Below are 17522 nucleotides of genomic sequence, written 5' to 3' on the forward strand. Positions count from 1 at the left end.
AAATAATTTAATAATAATAATTTAATTTAATTTATAGTATTTAATAAAGAAAATGGTTTTGTGAATTAGTGGTAATTAGGTGATCAAATTTAAAAGTGAATATGGATTAAGTTGTAAGGGGGATTTTATAAACTTTATTAAAGTTGAAAACTTACAACAAAATGCAAACTTGAACCCTACTATTAAATCAAATTGTGTGTTTTTAAAACAAAAAATAAACTATTAAACTACACTGTTAGTTGTATGCTTTTTTGTGTGTTGAGTTTGGGGTTGACTTTGAGTGTTGACCAGTTTCAAGAAGTCTACTAGAGGCTAGGAGTTATTGTTTTTAGTGATGTCATGGATTTGGTTTATGTGTACTTGATTTTGGATCAGTCCTATTAGGATGATCATATTGGTGAAACCTGTGATTTTTTATCAATGATATTTCAGTGCTTTCCAGTTGCTTGTTTAAGAACTAATGTGTATTTTATGGTCTTATGAGACCTTCTTCTTTTACTAAGCTTAGGGTAGGTTATCTGTATGTCTTGTTGGGAAGTGGCTTGCATTGGAGGTCGGAGCCCTAAAGAGGCTGCCTGGGTAACCCATTGTAGGTTATTTTAATAAGTGATAACATTACACTAAATGAGAGTAAAATGAATTAACAAGAGTCATTATTTTTTCTCTTCCATGCCTCAAGTGCTAGTATAGACTAGGATGGGAGTAGAGGGGATGCTTGGTTGTGACTTTGCTTCGTTAGTATGCCTTATTAGTATGAAAGGATACTAATGCCGGATAGAGTCAATAGGGGGCTGGAGTCTAGTGAGGCTGCCAAGGTAACCTTAAAGTTGGTTCATGTGATGACACTTGCCCACTTACATAGTAGATTTCTTATGTATCATTATTGCCTTTGGTTTTAGATGCCATTTGTGTCTTGGTACCTTTGAGGTAAATTACTTCCAAGATTTCCTTTATCTAGATGTTGGATTTGACTTTTGGGATTGTCATCTTTTTTGGGACTTGAGACTATCTCCTTAGCATGGTGGGAGTGGACCATTTAGGTTCCACGAGGTCAGGTGGTAGTGCTTTTTACTTTTATCATTGAGATCCGACAGTTTGATGCTATGGCTAGAGTTCCCTATTTTGTATTTCCTTTCATTTTGTTCTTGTGTACTATGATGGATGGTTATACCTATTGTATTGTATTTTATTTCATGGATCTTAAGAGATGATATAATCTATTTTATGATGTATATTCTTTCAACCTTTCATACTCTATAACTTGTACACTGGATGATTGTGCATTCTGATTATTGCCAAGTGGCATTTGAGATAATTATATATTATTTAAATGGATTTGTACTTGTAGTTATTCTAAAATGGGCATGTGTTATATTTATTATTTTTAATATTAATTAAACTTAAATGTGATTCAATGTCATTGGACCCTTAAAAATTCTAAATTTTTTTTTCTGGTATGTGCTTATGTGTATGTTATTGCTTCCACTATATTATTTCTATTGTTGTTAGGTTATTATCTTTAAACAAAAATGTTTGGAAAACTTAGTGAAACTTTAGGTTAATTTCTTTTGGGTTCCTGAGCGGGGCGTTACATGTATCACCAGTCATATGATGTGAGAAACCATTATCAATTATTCATTTATCATTTTTACTCACATGTGAGATAAGAGAAATTTTCTCAATCTTTTCATCTTCATCATATTCAAATTGCATTACAACATAAACAACTTCTTCATCATGTTCATTAGAATCATTATTAGAACCATCTTCTTCAATAATGTAACAAGATTTATTAGATTTTCCTTTGTAGTCTCTATTACCTCGGTTGCCTCTCCTTCCTTGGTATTTGTTTTCTTTCCTTTCCTCCTGATCCATGTTAAGACATCTTGCAACAATATGACCAACTTTTTTATATGTAAAATAAATTATAAGAAGTTTACCTTTGTATTTTCTTTTTGGTAGCCTTCTTGCCAATAATGCTTCTAGATCATCAAGATCATGATTTGATTCACTGTCACTGTCCATGGACTAACTCTTTAGTTGAGACTTGAAAGTACACTCAACACCAGAAGGTGTATAATTATCAAAATTTCACAATTTATCTGCAATGAGTCTACCAATTAGACTATCTAGGGTTAGATCACTACTAGGTCTACATCTTGTAGAAGTTGATAAAAACACAACTTCACAGATCTTAGAAATAACCTACAAGAAAATACCTATTACAAGGAAGACGAAGCAAAGAAGGAAAGATTTCTCTCAAAATAGAAATAATATGATAAGTAGGAGATAATTTCCACAGCAAGCCAAATTATGATATTGCTATCAGGATTTAACTGTGTGATTTTGAGTCAAACTCATTAAACCATGTTTCATGAGTAGTGATTCAACATGAATCCATGTTGTCTCAGGAGAATAAGTGAAACACTTAGCACTCATTGGATATAGGTGATGCTCTCAGGGGTGAAGCACTGGGACTTCCCTCACCCATCCCAATACTACTCCAGCCTGAATGTGCTTAACTACAAAGTTTCCTCCATGGTTAAACCCAAAGCTTGTAACCCAATTTGCAAAACCTTCACCAAGTGTTGTGCCTTATGAACCATTCATTAGAAATCCCCTTAAGCTCATCAATTGATAAGTAGGAGATAATTTCCACAGCAAGCCAAATTGTGATATTGCTATCAAGATTTAACTATGTGATTTTGAGTCAAACTCATTGACCCATGTTTCATGAGTAGTGATTCAACATGAATCCATATCTCATGAGAATAAATGGAACACTTAGCACTCATTGGATCTAGGTGATGCTCACAGGGGTGAAGCACTAAGACTTCTTGGGAGGTCACCCATCCCAGTACTACTCCAGCTTGAGCGTGCTTAACTATGAAGTTTCCTCCATGGTTAAAACTAAAGCTTGAAAACCCATTTGCAAAACCTTCACCAAGTTTTGTGCCTTATGAACCATTCATTAGAAAGCCCCTTAAGCTCATTATTTTATAGCTAGGAGATAATTTCCACAGCAAGCCAAATTGTGATATTGCTATCAAGATTTAACTATGTGATTTTGAGTCAAACTCATTGACCCATGTTTCATGAGTAGTGATTCAACAAAAATCCATCTCTTATGAGAATAAATGGAACACTTAGCACTCATTGGATCTAGGTGATGCTCACAGGGGTGAAGCACTGGGACTTCTCGGGAGATCACCCATCTCAGTACTACTCCAACCTAAGCGTGCTTAACTAAAAAGTTTCCTCCATGGTTAAACCCAAAGCTTGCAACCCCATTTGAAAAACCTTCACCAAGTGTTGTGCCTTATTAACCATTCATTAGAAATCCCTTTAAGCTCATCAATTGATAAGTTGGAGATAATTTCCATAGCAAGCCAAATTATGATATTGCTATCAGGATTTAACTGTGTGATTTTGAGTCAAACTCATTGACCCATGTTTCATGACTAGTGATTCAACATGAATCCATCTCTCATGAGAATAAATATAACACTTAACACTATTAGATATAGGTGATTCTCATAGGGGTGAAGCACTAGGACTTCCTGAGAGGTCACCCATCCCAGTACTACTCCAGCTTGAGCATGCTTAACTACGAAGTTTCCTCCATGGTTAAACCCAAAGCTTGCAACCCCATTTGCAAAAAATTTACCAAGTTTTGTTCCTTATGAACCATTCATTAGAAATCCCCTTATGAAACATGAGTTTGACTCAAAATCACACAGTTAAATCCTGATAGCAATATCACAATTTGGCTTGCTATGGAAATTATCTCCTACTTATCAATTGATGAGCTTAAGGGGCCTTATAATGAATGGTTCATAAGACACAACACTTGGTGAAGGTTTTGAAAATGGGGTTGCAAGGTTTGGGTTTAACCATGGAGGAAACTTCGTAGTTAAGCACGGTTAGGTTGGAGTAGTACCGGGATGGGTTACCTCCCGGGAAGTCCCAGTGCTTCACCCCTGTGAGCATCACCTAGATCCAATGAGTGCTAAGTGTTCCATTTATTCTCATGAGATATGGATTCATGTTGAATCACTACTCATGAAACATGGGTCAATGAGTTTGACTCAAAATCACACAGTTAAATCCTGATAGCAATAGCACAATTTGACTTGCTGTGGAAATTATCTCCTACTTATCAATTGATGAGCTTAAGGGGCTTTCTAATGAATGGTTCATAAGTCACAACACTTGTTGAAGGTTTTGCAAAAGGAGGTTGCAAGCTTTGTATTCAACCATGGAGGAAACTTCGTAGTTAAGTACACTTAGGCTGGAGTAGTACTAGGATGGGTGACCTCCCGAGAAGTCCCAGTGCTTCACCCCTATGAGCATCACCTAGATCCAATGAGTGCTAAGTGTTCCATTTATTCTCATGAGATATGGATTCATGTTGAATCACTACTCATGAAACATGGGTGAATGAGTTTGACTCAAAATCACACAGTTAAATCCTGATAGCAATATCACAATAGAAATAATATATTCATGTGAAAATGAGAAGTGTTCTCATGAATGAGAAATGAGTTCTCAAGATATGTAATATAAGAGAGATGATCTCTATATAAAGGAGATCATGCAATATCTAATGAGGATAAGGTTATAAGGGAGTCCTTGTCATCCACTCCTAAATAGATAAGGAGACCATGCAATCCTATCATGGATTCCCTAAAGAGATAAAGTCATTTAATAAATGAAAACATTTATTAAATGCCAACCATGCATACAGGTGAAATCTTAAGAGAGGATAAAAGACAACTTTAATAAAACAATTAAAGTTAAGCCTTTTACTCTAAAACCCCCCTTAAGGTGAGAAATAATGCAGAAGAAAACTTGGGTCCCAACAACATGGTTTGATGAGGTACCCATTTTCAACCAAATTTCTACGAATTGGAGAAATAGAGGAAACCAAATGGAAAAACTCTACTCTAAAAAGAGATGAAGAAACGTGCTAAAAAATATGAAAAAAGAAGGAAGACCTCACTAAGACCCCCCAAGGACAACTTCCTTCATCCCAAGCATGGTGCACAATGCAAGATATCACAATTATGCAAAAGATTTAGTGAAGTTGTCAACAACCTTCTCTTTTGTAGGAATATACTCTAAGATGAATATACCATCCCAAATCAACTATTAGATGAAGTGCATATGGATCTCAATATTCTTAATACGATGATACTCCACTAGGTTGTGGGAAATGTGAATGATACTTTGATTATCACACCAAAGCATAGTGTGACTATCAAGAGGAAGCCCAAACTTAGTCATCGATTGTCGAAGCCAAAAAATCTCTTAACTAGCTAATACGCTCTTGCAAGACTATGTGATAGGACCAGATCCAAGATAAGAAATGAAGCTAGAAGTAGACTTCCTATCATCAAAATGTGTGAGGATCCATAGTGAATTCCAAACTATGTAGTGCCCTGAATGTACCTGAAAATATGCTTGGCTGCTTGACAATGACCCTCATGAGGATCATGGGAGGACCAAGAAACAAGGCCAACTACAAAGGAACAATTAGGATGAGTTTACGTCAGGTAAAAAAACTATTGATCAACTACCAGTATAAAGTGGGATCCACTAAATCGATAGAACAAGTGGTAGACAAGACAACACTTGACTAAAATGGTGTAGGGGAAGGCTTGCAATCAAGCATGTTAAATCATTGAAGCATATCAAGAGCATACTTCTGTTGACAGATGGAAATAACATTGAAAGTCTTAGTAACTTATAGGCCCAAAGAATAGTGTAGAAAGTTGAGATCTATCATCTTAGAGTGCTCCATCAATGCTTTATGAACACTATAAATCATAGACGATGAGCTACCTATAATGATGAGATCATCAACATAGAGTACAATTATCACAATATCAACCCCTTGACATTGAATATATATTGTGCGATCAAAATGACGTGTGAAGTGAGGAAGAGCAAGTTCATCTTCTCATAACAAGCCCTCGGGGCTTGTTTGAGACCATATAATGAACGTCAAAGCCTAAAAACTAAGGAAGAGTCCTGCAAAAAACCATGATGTTTCTCCATATAGATCTCTTCACAAAGATCCACACGTAAGAATGCACTCTTCACATGCATCTAATAGACTGACCATCCATGTGAAGTTGGTCATGAAAGTACAAATTGAATGGAATTCATCTTGGCAACATGCAAAAATGTCTCTGAGTAATCAATACCCTCTACCTGTGAGAATCCCTTCGCAACAAGACATGCCTTGTACTCAACAATAGAGTCATCTGCAACATACTTGTTATGATACATCACTTACACCAAACTAACTTTCTCCCTTTCAGAAGAGAACAAAGATTCCAAGTACTATTCTTCATCAAGGAAGAATACTCCTCATTCATAGCCAAATCCCACTATGGGTTCTGGTGCCTATGAAATCTTCTGAGGATTTGCAAAAATTACATGACTCAAAAGACTAGAAATAGATCTCTGAGTTCAAGTATGGCATGTATTAGAAGGAACACCTTCTAAAGAACTAGCTTCCTCAACTATGACACGTATCCACGTGGGCGAAGGTGGAGCAACTAGTGGTGGGGGTGGATCATCATCTACAACATCTTCAAAAGATGGTAAATCCCTAAGAGATGAAGAGAGAGGAGTAGGTAATGAGGAGGAGTCTAGTGAGGGAGAATATGTAAGAGGATAGTGCTCATCAAATTGGACATCTCATCAAAACAAGATCTCTTTGGAATCAGGATCAAACAACCTGTATGCCTTTACATCTTCATAGTAGCCAACAAGTATGAGTGGTCGACTCCTCTTCTACATAGATTTCCTCTAAGCATCAGGAATAAAATCCCATGCCTCACTACCAAAAACTCATAATGTAGAAACATCAGGCTTGGCATGAGAGAAAGCCTCTTCAAGAGTCATATGGCTTAGTGCCTTGTGGGGGATTTAGTTCTAAATATAGTTGGCACAATTGACTTCTTCAACCTAAAAAGAAGACTGCACATCCCATGAATGAATCATACAATTTTCCATCTCCTATAGTTTTTGTTTCTTTATCTTGGCAACACCATTTTGATGAGAGGTATAAGGAACTAAAAATTGATGTAGTAAACCATACACAGTGCAAAAGCCTTGGAATGCCTGATTCACACACCCCCCCCTCATTATTTGTGTGTATTCATTTGAGAGAAAAACCATATTGCTTCTCCAAAAATGTCTTAAAGGTTTGAAAGGAATCAAAGACATTGGATTTGTACTTAAGAAAGTACACCCATGTACATCTGGAGAAGTCATCAATAAAGGTGAGTACATAGAAAGCCCCTGAAAAAGGGGTAGGAAATGGCATAAGATCACTGTGGACCAACTCCAAGGGTTCCTTAGCACATGTGGATATTCTTGTAGGAAAGGGATCTTGATGATGCTTTCCATGAACACATCCATGACAAATACCATTAGTGCATGAGATCTATGGTAGCCTAGTAAAAAGTGCCTATGAACTCATTTGTTGTAAATATTTGTAGTTGACATGGCCCAAACGCTCATGCCAAAGATTTCTCACTAAGTCTACATGAGAAATAAGAGAAGAACCTGAATGATCTGAACTCTCAAAGCCATCAAACTAATACAAGTGAGACTTAGGATCAACACTACTAGTAGAAATAATTGAATCATGATCATGAATGTCGAATAACCACATCATGTGGTCAATAATCAACTATCTTACTAGAGCCAAAATGGAAAATATGATAAACTAAAAGGAGTTTCATTCAAATGTTAGGAAAAAGAAGTACATCTTGAAGAGAACCACCATGCAATGAAACTAAACCTGAACTAAGAACTGGGAGTTTTTTTGAGTCACCAACTACAATATGTGAAGTATCACTGTGGACAAGGGTGGTGACCAAATCCCGTGAATGTGTCATACGGTGCAAAGCACCACAATCAATGATCCAAGAAGACCCTGAAGGTAAGGCTCATGCATGAATAGCATGACCTTCCCTTGTGGAAAGAGCCTAAGGTGGGGAGATATGATGCTGTTGCATGGCTTCCTTTAAAGCCTCTAATAGTTTCCAACACTTGGAAATTGGATGTCCTTCCTTGCCACAAAAACTACAAGGATCACCTATAAACTTCTTAGTCTTGGAGGAAGACTCACCAGACTTAGAATATTTACTTTTTAAAAGATTGAATTGTTGTTTTGAAGTAGACCATAAAGATGGATTGGAGGAATGCTCAGTACTAGAAAAATATTTCTTGGATTTTAGTTTTTTCTTTGACCTCTCCTTAGATGACTAAGAAACCAATGCCTTACTCGTTGATCATGTTAGAGAGTCCAAATGTGTAATCTTGGCCTGCTCTCTAGTCAGTCAATCACAAAAAACCTCAAATTTAGGCATGGTGAACCTATAACCCAAAGCATCCATAGTAGGGTGAAAAGTAGATGAGAAAATCTGAAAGTTTTCTTGAAGCTTTGAAAGAATTAGGTAAATGAATTCCTGATCATTCTTGATTTATCCAAAACCTTGCAAAATAGATCTGATAGATTTGAATTTCATCAAGAAATTCTTAATGGAGGGAAATGAATCAAGAACCAGAGAAGTCATCTCTACCTCAATTTCCATTTCTCTAAACTCATTTATGGTGCCAAAAAGTCCCTTAAACTCTATCCATATAGCCTAAGGCGTGAGACAACCATCTAGATGAAAGTGTAGACTGTCAGTGACATGCAAAGATAAAAGAGCAATAATCTGATCCATGTTGTTCCTGTGCTGCATGACCTCAAAAGCACGTGTCAACTTAGGTTGAACCTCATCCAAACAAGACCATAACCCTCGTAATCTTAGAAATATTGTCATACGAGATTTCCAAAGATGATAACTCTGTGGAGTAAGAGACTCTAAAGAAAAATCTACCATTATTTTCAAAAGGGTTCAAAAGTTAAGAAGTTTGAGTTTTCTGATAAATAAACTTCCCCCACAATTAGATTAACCCAACCACAAAATTAATTGTATATATAATTATGTGGAATTGAGATTTAAAATTGTGATTTTTGAGCTGACTTAAGACACTTAAAAGAGTCAATGTATTCATATTTACATAAGATCACCTCCCCCCAGTTTCATTAAATTAGAAGTCACCCCCAAAATGCAGATTTTTGGCACTTTATAATAGGGTGCGAGTACAATTTGACAATTGTATTAAAGAAAAGTGGTCCATTTTTTGTTATGATTACAACTTCCAATATGAAAGAATATCAAATTCATACCAAAAAATACTTAGATCACAAAGGGATCTAATAGAGGATAAGTATCGAAAAGGCTAAATAAGGTCACTTCCTGAAAGTGATTTTTTTTTTCTCAAAGAAGACTATCTTTTGATAGAAGATCTAGATATATCTCACAAAAATAGGCACTTTAAAAAAAAATGGAACTTAAATATGTGTTTGTATGAGCTCATATAGAGCTTTAGAAGTTGCAAAAATGAGGATTAAGTAGGTATAGTCATAAAAAACTATTAATACCTCAAAATCCATACATTAAACTACAAAAATTATATCATCATTGGAAAATTTGAGAGTTCCAACCCTAAATAAAAAATTATTGCATGTGATTTTGAGTCTAGATGACCAAGTTATGGCCTTCCGAAGTTTGACTATCAAATCAAAATGCAAAAGGGCTATTTTACAATGCAAATGCGCTACAAAATATAACAAAAGTTCTATTTCACAATGTAAATATACTAAAATATATAGAAAAAGTACTACAAAATGTTTTAAATCCACTATTTCATATTTTAGATGTGTTAAAACATAATCAAAAGAGCTAAAATGTTGTGACGATGCGTTACAACATAATTAAAATAGAACATAAAAGTGCTAGAATGATTTTAAAAAATTAGATTTTCTATTCAACACTACATAAGCTTCAAAAATCTTCAAACATAAACAAGAAGTTTCAGATCCATGGCTCTAATACCATGTAGAAGTAGATAAAAAGACAACTTCATAGATCCTAGAAATAACTTGCAAGCAAAGACCTATTACAAGGAAGATGAAGCAAAGAAGGAAAGATCGCTCTCAAAATAGAAATAATATATTCATGTGAAAATTAGAAGTGTTCTCATGAATGAGAAATGAGTTCTCAATATATTTAATATAAGAGAGATGATCTGTATATAAAGAAGATCATGCAATCTCTTAGGAGGATAAGGTGATAAGGGAATCCTTGTCATCAAGTCCTAAAGAGATAAGGGGACTATACAATCCTATCATGGATTCCCTATAGAGATAAAGTTATTTAATAAATGAAAATATTTATTAAATGTCAACTATAGATAAAGGTGAAATATAAAGAGAGGATAAAAGACAACTTTAATAAAACAATTAAAGTTAGGCCTTTTACTCTAACACATCCCAGTTCTTGAATTACAAATACTTTGATTGCATAGATAGGAAGTAAAGTTCTCAATACCTTGTTGATCACAATCTCATCAAATATGTCTACTACAATTTCTCTAATTGCATTCACCAACTCTTTGATTTGGTCACAATATTGTGTAACTGTTTCTCCTTCTTTCATTCTTATGTCATCAAACTTGCCTCTCAGACTTTTTGCTTTAGCCCTAAACACAGTTTTATCTCATCCATGAATTTGTGCCAACTTATCCCACATTTTCTTTACAATAGTGCAAGCCTTTACATAATCTAACTCAACATAACTTAAGGAAGATGTTAGATCTATCATCATTTGATTATGTTTATGCTTCCTTTGATTTTGTCAATAGTCATGGTTCTAGGCACTTAAATGTATTTATTATCCTAGTAGTATAGTGCAAAATATCCAACTCTAGATTGATGCAATCTCATTGATTGTTGCCATTGTGGAAAGTTCTCTTTATTCAATTTAGGTACCCCTCTCTTGTACATCTTGATCTCTTTTTCTTAAGTCCCTTCAAACTTTTCTTACAAGTATCAAAGCTTTGATATCAATTGTTAGAATGATAAAATAACTGGGAGGGGGAGGGGTGAATCAATTATCCTTAGGTCTAGATGTACCAATTTAACTTTTAACAACTTGTTCGAACTCATAGAACCACTCAACCAATATAACAACTTATAAGTAACTTAACTTATGCATCACATCACTAGCTCTATGTTCAATATATGCCAAATAACAAAAATAAATAACAGTACATAACATGCATCATGAAAATAAAATTCACACACATGTGACACTAGGATTTAATGTGGAAACCCAAGCTGGGAAGAACCACCAAGTTACATGCTACCACTTTTCACTCTTCTAAAGTAAGCTCGATTAAGAGCCAACCCCATTAAAGGTTACAAAATACACTATTAGGTGTGACCTTGTTTAAAAGATTGAATCACCTATTAGGAGCGGCCTAGTTAGAGGTCTTTAGATCATTCCATTAGAATGTCACCTTGATTAAAGTATTTATAATATGACTGTTAGGTTAACCTTGACTAAAGGATTTTACTGCCACAATGGTTAGAATGTAACAACAAGGTTTGATTTGACAAAATACAACTCACTTTGCAAATTCAACTCTCCATTTTGCTCAATTCTAGTTTATTGACTAGAATTCATCATATTCTCGATTATTGATCTACTTAGCAACCCTACAAGAAATCACACTTCACTAACTTCTCACATTTCCTCTTGTACTTTGTTCTTCACAAGTCCTTTATAAATTCTCCAATCAACAACCATTAAACATCTCTTGTGCCTCCTTAAATAGGTAGCTTTGATTTTTCACGCTTAAACATAATTGTAGATCTTAGGGTTTGATCAGACTCATTAAATCTGTCCATTGTTTTGTCCTTCTCCTTTCCCAATCTCTTAACAAACTCAATTCATGCATTAAATATCCTAGCTCAGCAATCCATACCATTTACATTTTTTGACCAATTTATAAATTCAACTGTATCGGCCTCATCTTTCACAAATTGTTATTTTACTTACACTCGGTCATCACTATGTTCTTCAACTCAGTCAACACTAGGTAGCTTGATCTCTATTGGTCAATCTCACTTGGCTTACACTTGCCCAGTTTACCTTCACTATGCTCGGTTGCTACTTTAGTTTTCTTTTACATCTTGCTCAACCATAACTATCACTCAACTAATATTATTTTTTCAACTATCTCATAAGTTCCTTAATCTTCTACTTCAAGTTCTTCATTGACCTAGCAAGTTATCACTCAGTCAAGCTTAGTATTTTACTCAACTTCTTATCTTCTAACAAAAATCTCTTCCATACTTCAACTTATCTATCTTCTTTACTTTATATAATGATCAAACAACACATTATCTTGTCAAAGACTAACTGATCAAGTGCCCATAGTAATTCCATCATACTCACTTCTCTTGACTTAACAACTTCACTAGTTTGCCTCATTATCTTCTCTTTTCAAATCTTCTTCATCAATCAACTGATATGGAACTCTACAATATTAGCAAATATCTTATCAATAAGGTTTGACATCAATGACAACATAACGATTGTTCCAATTATAGTTTCCAACAGATGCAAAATGAGGCATTGTTCAATGATCTTATGCTCGTGGTCAACCTCCTTGTGTGGTTGTGTTTCATTCCATATCATTTTAAGGGTTTTCTTATGGATTTGGGTCCTAACCTATATGTTCTAATATGTTTCCTACTTTATGGTGAATACAATTGGTCTTACTAACTTGTGGGTAGTGATATTGTATATAATAGGAGTGTAGTTCCTTAGTAAATATCAATTTTAAGGATATGAATTGGAGAAGCTAATTTGATAGCTTTCCTTTGTAATCAGGAATGTGTGCAAAGGAATGCAAACTGTATGTTGTATGCATATCTAATGTAAATCCTTGGTTGTCTAATAATAAGAATATTGAATTAGTTTGTTCATTGTGTTGTTTTATTTTTGAGATTATTAATTCTGTTGTGTTAACACTAGCTACATAATTTGGACCATCTCCATTGGGGAAACTCCTTCCATGACTGCATTGTAAGCTCCAATAGGAAGTTTTGAAAATAAAAATAATAGGAGACAAATTGTAGTGGTTTTCCAAGAGGGCACGAGGAAACCATACACATAGGAGGAACTTTGTAAAGTATATAAAAGTAAAGAGGATGATGTTTATATTTCTCAATACTATAATGAACAATTCCAATATTCCTTTGATTTTCATGATGCTATACAAGATGTTGTAGATGAAGGAAAATGAGTTTACAAAATGGAAAGAAGTGAAGAGAAGAATAAGGAGAATCTAGGCAATGACCTATTATAGAGGCAGATAACAGGTGAAACTAATCAGGTATGTGAATTATAAATATGAAATTTAGAAGAGAAAAGAAAATAGGGGAGCCTCTGAAACTTGTTTGGAATCATGGTTATAGAATACCAAGTTGGTAAAAGAAACCATTTGGTGAGGGAAATAGTTAAAGTGTAAAGAAGAAGGTGTTTTTTAGTGTTTGTGCTAACAAGTTGTTGCAAAGAATGAAAGATGTGATGATGATCACTTGGAAATCAAATCATAGGATGAATTGGTAAGCCAAGGAAGTATAGTGAAGATGCTTTAAGAGGTAAACAATCTAGGGAAAACTTTAAGAAACTCCCTCCTTGGAAAATTTGTAAAATCCTAGCTAATCCTATACTATAGGAAAATTCTATAAAATCCTGGTGAATCTTTCATTACAGAGCCTAATTAATCATAAGATTTGAAGGTTAAATTTTCCCACTATTATCATTTTGATTTCCCTCCAAATTATTAAATGGGGGTTTGAGAAACACTCCCAAGATGGTAGTGCGCTCCCTATCGCAATACAATGTGGGGCCGAGGGGTAGCGCCCTTGCAAGGATTTTTAGCAATAATGCACTCGAAAACTCAAATGACTTTTAATATTTTAGTAAGGAGCTCTGAGTTAATTTCATATACCAACCTACTTTTTTGTAACCATTGGATGATCCTATGTCGATGGCTACAATTCTATTCCAGGCCAAAATTTTAAACGATGTAAGGTTTTGCATAAAGTACTTGAAATGGAGACACGTGCCACTTGTTAAATGCATTTTAGGCCAAAGTTTAAAAGGAAAAAAGGTTCCATATAAATTTTCTAGAATAGAGACACGTGTAAAACTATGCACTTAACTTGTTCCTAACCTTAAATCTTGACCACATATTGGCGAATATGGTTGCCAATTAAGATAAGTTTTGCAAATTGCAAGCAAAAATATTTAAGTTAATGAGTGAAAGATTAGATTCTATTGGCAAAGTTAGTACTAAAATATAAATAACTTTGTATCATTATTGACAATTGGCCTATGCATGGGACCCAATTTTTATAAAGCGTAGGTGATATGGCCACCTCGAAAGTGCATATTTTTTCGCCAAATTTTAGGTCCCCATTGAGTGAAATCCACCAATTGGCAAATATTTTCCACTAAAGTTATCATTGGGTAAATCCAACCATGCAGGTGATAAAAGTAGTGGTGCAAGGCATGGTGGTGGAAAAAAACTACAAGAGAATGAAATATGTGAAATAAGATTGAGTTTTTTGGTGAAGAAAAGAAGATTATATGTCTCATAGAGGGCATGCAAGAAACAAATGAAGATGAAAAAAACAAGGGTTATAGTGGCTGAAAATGAAGATGGAGCAAGCAAGATATTTATTCATAAAATGTCGAAGGAGAATATTTAAATAGTTGTAGCATTAGGTTTCCAAAAACTTGTGGAGAATATGTACAAGGTAAGAGGTAAACAAGTTGACTTAAAAGATACCAATAATGATGCTTTCAAACTTCTGAATATAATTGTTAAAGAAGATGGAAATGATTAGGGGGTGAAAATTGATAAATATTGTATGATTAAGAGATAGAGTTATGGAGATTTGTAGATGAAAAATAAATAAGAAGAAAAAAAAGGACAAATTGGATATCTTAGAGTGAACTCAAGAAATGAAGTGGGTAAGAGGAATGAAAGGAAAAAGGAAAAAACAATAATATGGGATGGTGGATTAAGGATTAGAAAAGAAGAAGAAAATGCAAAAGAAGACGCCTCTTCAAAAGATGAAGGCAAGAGTAATGAAAGGCAAAAGAAGACAACAAAAATATGGGATGGTGGATTAAGGATTAGAAAATAAGAAGAAAACACAAAAAATGATGCTTCTTTAGAAGATGAAGGCAAATAGATGCAAGAGGAAAGAAGTTAGATAGAACCAGAAGGAGGTGCGACAAATGAAAACAAAGATGTGGATCTATGGGCACAATTTTCTAACAATATAGAAAGAATAGAGTGTTAAGCTTGAAGGCATGCAAATATATAAGACAAGGAAAGATACAAAGATGAAAGATAAAGTTGAGGATAAAGAAGTTGTTGTAGCATAAAATGCAATATATTTTAATTATATTGGAATATCAATGTATGGGGAGAGTGAATTTGAAGACATGGAAATATCAAATTTCCATGCAATTGTTCATGTTGACGAATGGGTAATAAGAGATCGGATAAGGATGTATACAATGGGGATAACCTAATGAGAGAAGAGCAAAGAAGTGAGCGACAAAGTGGGAAGAATATGATAGTTAAATCAAATATATGTTGGAAAAAGAGAAAGAAAGGAACAAGGAGAAGTGGTTTTGGTTGTTAAATCCATAGTTTGGACTCAGAGAATATTTGAGAAGCTCAAAAATTTTAACTTGGCAAAAACTTGACCAAAAACTAAAATTTCTTAAAGAAACTTTTTTTTTTTTTTTGTGAAATTCAAATATATAATGTATTAAATGAAAATTAATATTTTGAAAGAGAAAATGCATGGTTTTATAGTAAAAACAACATGTGACAAACACATTTTATTCAACGTTTTACTTATATTGACATTTTTACCCATGATCTTTTGTATCTATAAAATTACAAGAGCTAAATTTTTGAGTATTCTCAATAAAAAAGAAGAATAAATAACTCAACAATTTGAAAGTCCTCGTAAAATTTGCAAACTATGATTAAATCCATATAAGAAATGTTATCTTTTAATCCCATGGAGAGTATGATGCAAGAGCATCACATTAATCTATTTGCTTAGTGATTGTTAGCTGTGTGAAACTAGGATTCAATTTAGGTAGACATAGTTTCTGTCACCACATGGGCAGAAAGCTGGACAAAATGATGACCAGTTGAATACTAGAGCAAGTGAAGATAAATAGTTTTGGAGGGAAACATATGGATAAAATAACCAATTGTGAATGACAAGAGGGAGGAAGGCAACTGACAAAATAGAGACATGTCGATAAGGAGACAGGTTGAGCCAAAATGCTAAGTAGAAGAAATATAGGAATTTACAAGGCCAAAGGAGGGGAGATGTAAGCCAAAGACTTTATCACTGAAGGGTTCATGGTTTATGACAACAAAAAAACAAATTATATTCTATAGTTATTCACATTTCTTATATGTTTCAGCATATTTTAATCGTTTTTCATTTTTTTAATAATATTATATTAATAATTATGATTTAAAAGTTTTTATGTTGATTATGACAATTCATAATAGAATGAAATGTATTTCTTTGTTATAAAAAGCAAAAAATCATGTGAGGCCACATCAATGTAAAAATAAAATATAGCTTAGTGTATAAGTATCTATTGAAGACCATTTGAACACTTTGGCAAAGAGCATACTGACACCACTCCAAAACTTCAATTATCAATTATAAGTAGGAGACTTTTTATATAAGCTACTATAAAAAATAAAGTGATTTAAAAACTTTCCATATAATTTTTTTTTTTGACAATATTGCATCAATAATTGCGAATTAAAAGTTTGTTATGTCCATCATGACAACCCATAATAGAATAAAATATGTTCCTTAGTTCTAAAAAGCAACAAATCATAAGATGCCACATCAAAGCGCAAACAAAACATGACTTAATACATAAGTATCCGTCTCTCTCCTTTTTAAACCATTTGAACACACCTAAGAAACCTTAATTATAAATAAGAGACTAGTTATTTAAAACTCTGAAATTTTCACATAGAATTTTGAACAACACTAAATTAGAAGACTCAACTACTAGATATCTTTTCTAACATACTTTTCGCTCTCCCTTCCCTTTCCTCTCATTACAATCCCCTCTTTTAACTAAAGGGTTTATCCTTAAGCTTCCTCTACCTTCTCTGCTAAAAGAGGAAATCTCCCATCTACTCTGCTCCTTAAGAGGAAAAAAAAAGTATTGTCACTGCCCAAGGAACTTTGAAGAAAATGATCAACAATTGGCCAAGGAAGATGCTATAGATCTGGTTATCATTCAAATCTCTGACCCAAAAGCCCCACAAGCAAGAAATCTTTGTCAAGGATAAAAGAATATCTTTGTAGCTAAAGAAAGAAAAAACTTGCCATGTTTCAAAAGAAAACAAAAACCAAAGTAGATTACCCGGGGATATAAAGGAATATGTAGTCTTAGAAATATTGATCAAAGTGCTGAAGGTAAATGCAATCATTCGACAACTCAGTCCAAAAGCTTTTGTAA

This window comes from Cupressus sempervirens, chromosome 11 (genome assembly GCF_028749045.1).
Source record: "Cupressus sempervirens isolate cs-2001-9-10 chromosome 11, ASM2874904v1, whole genome shotgun sequence".
Taxonomy (NCBI): Eukaryota; Viridiplantae; Streptophyta; class Pinopsida; order Cupressales; family Cupressaceae; genus Cupressus; species Cupressus sempervirens.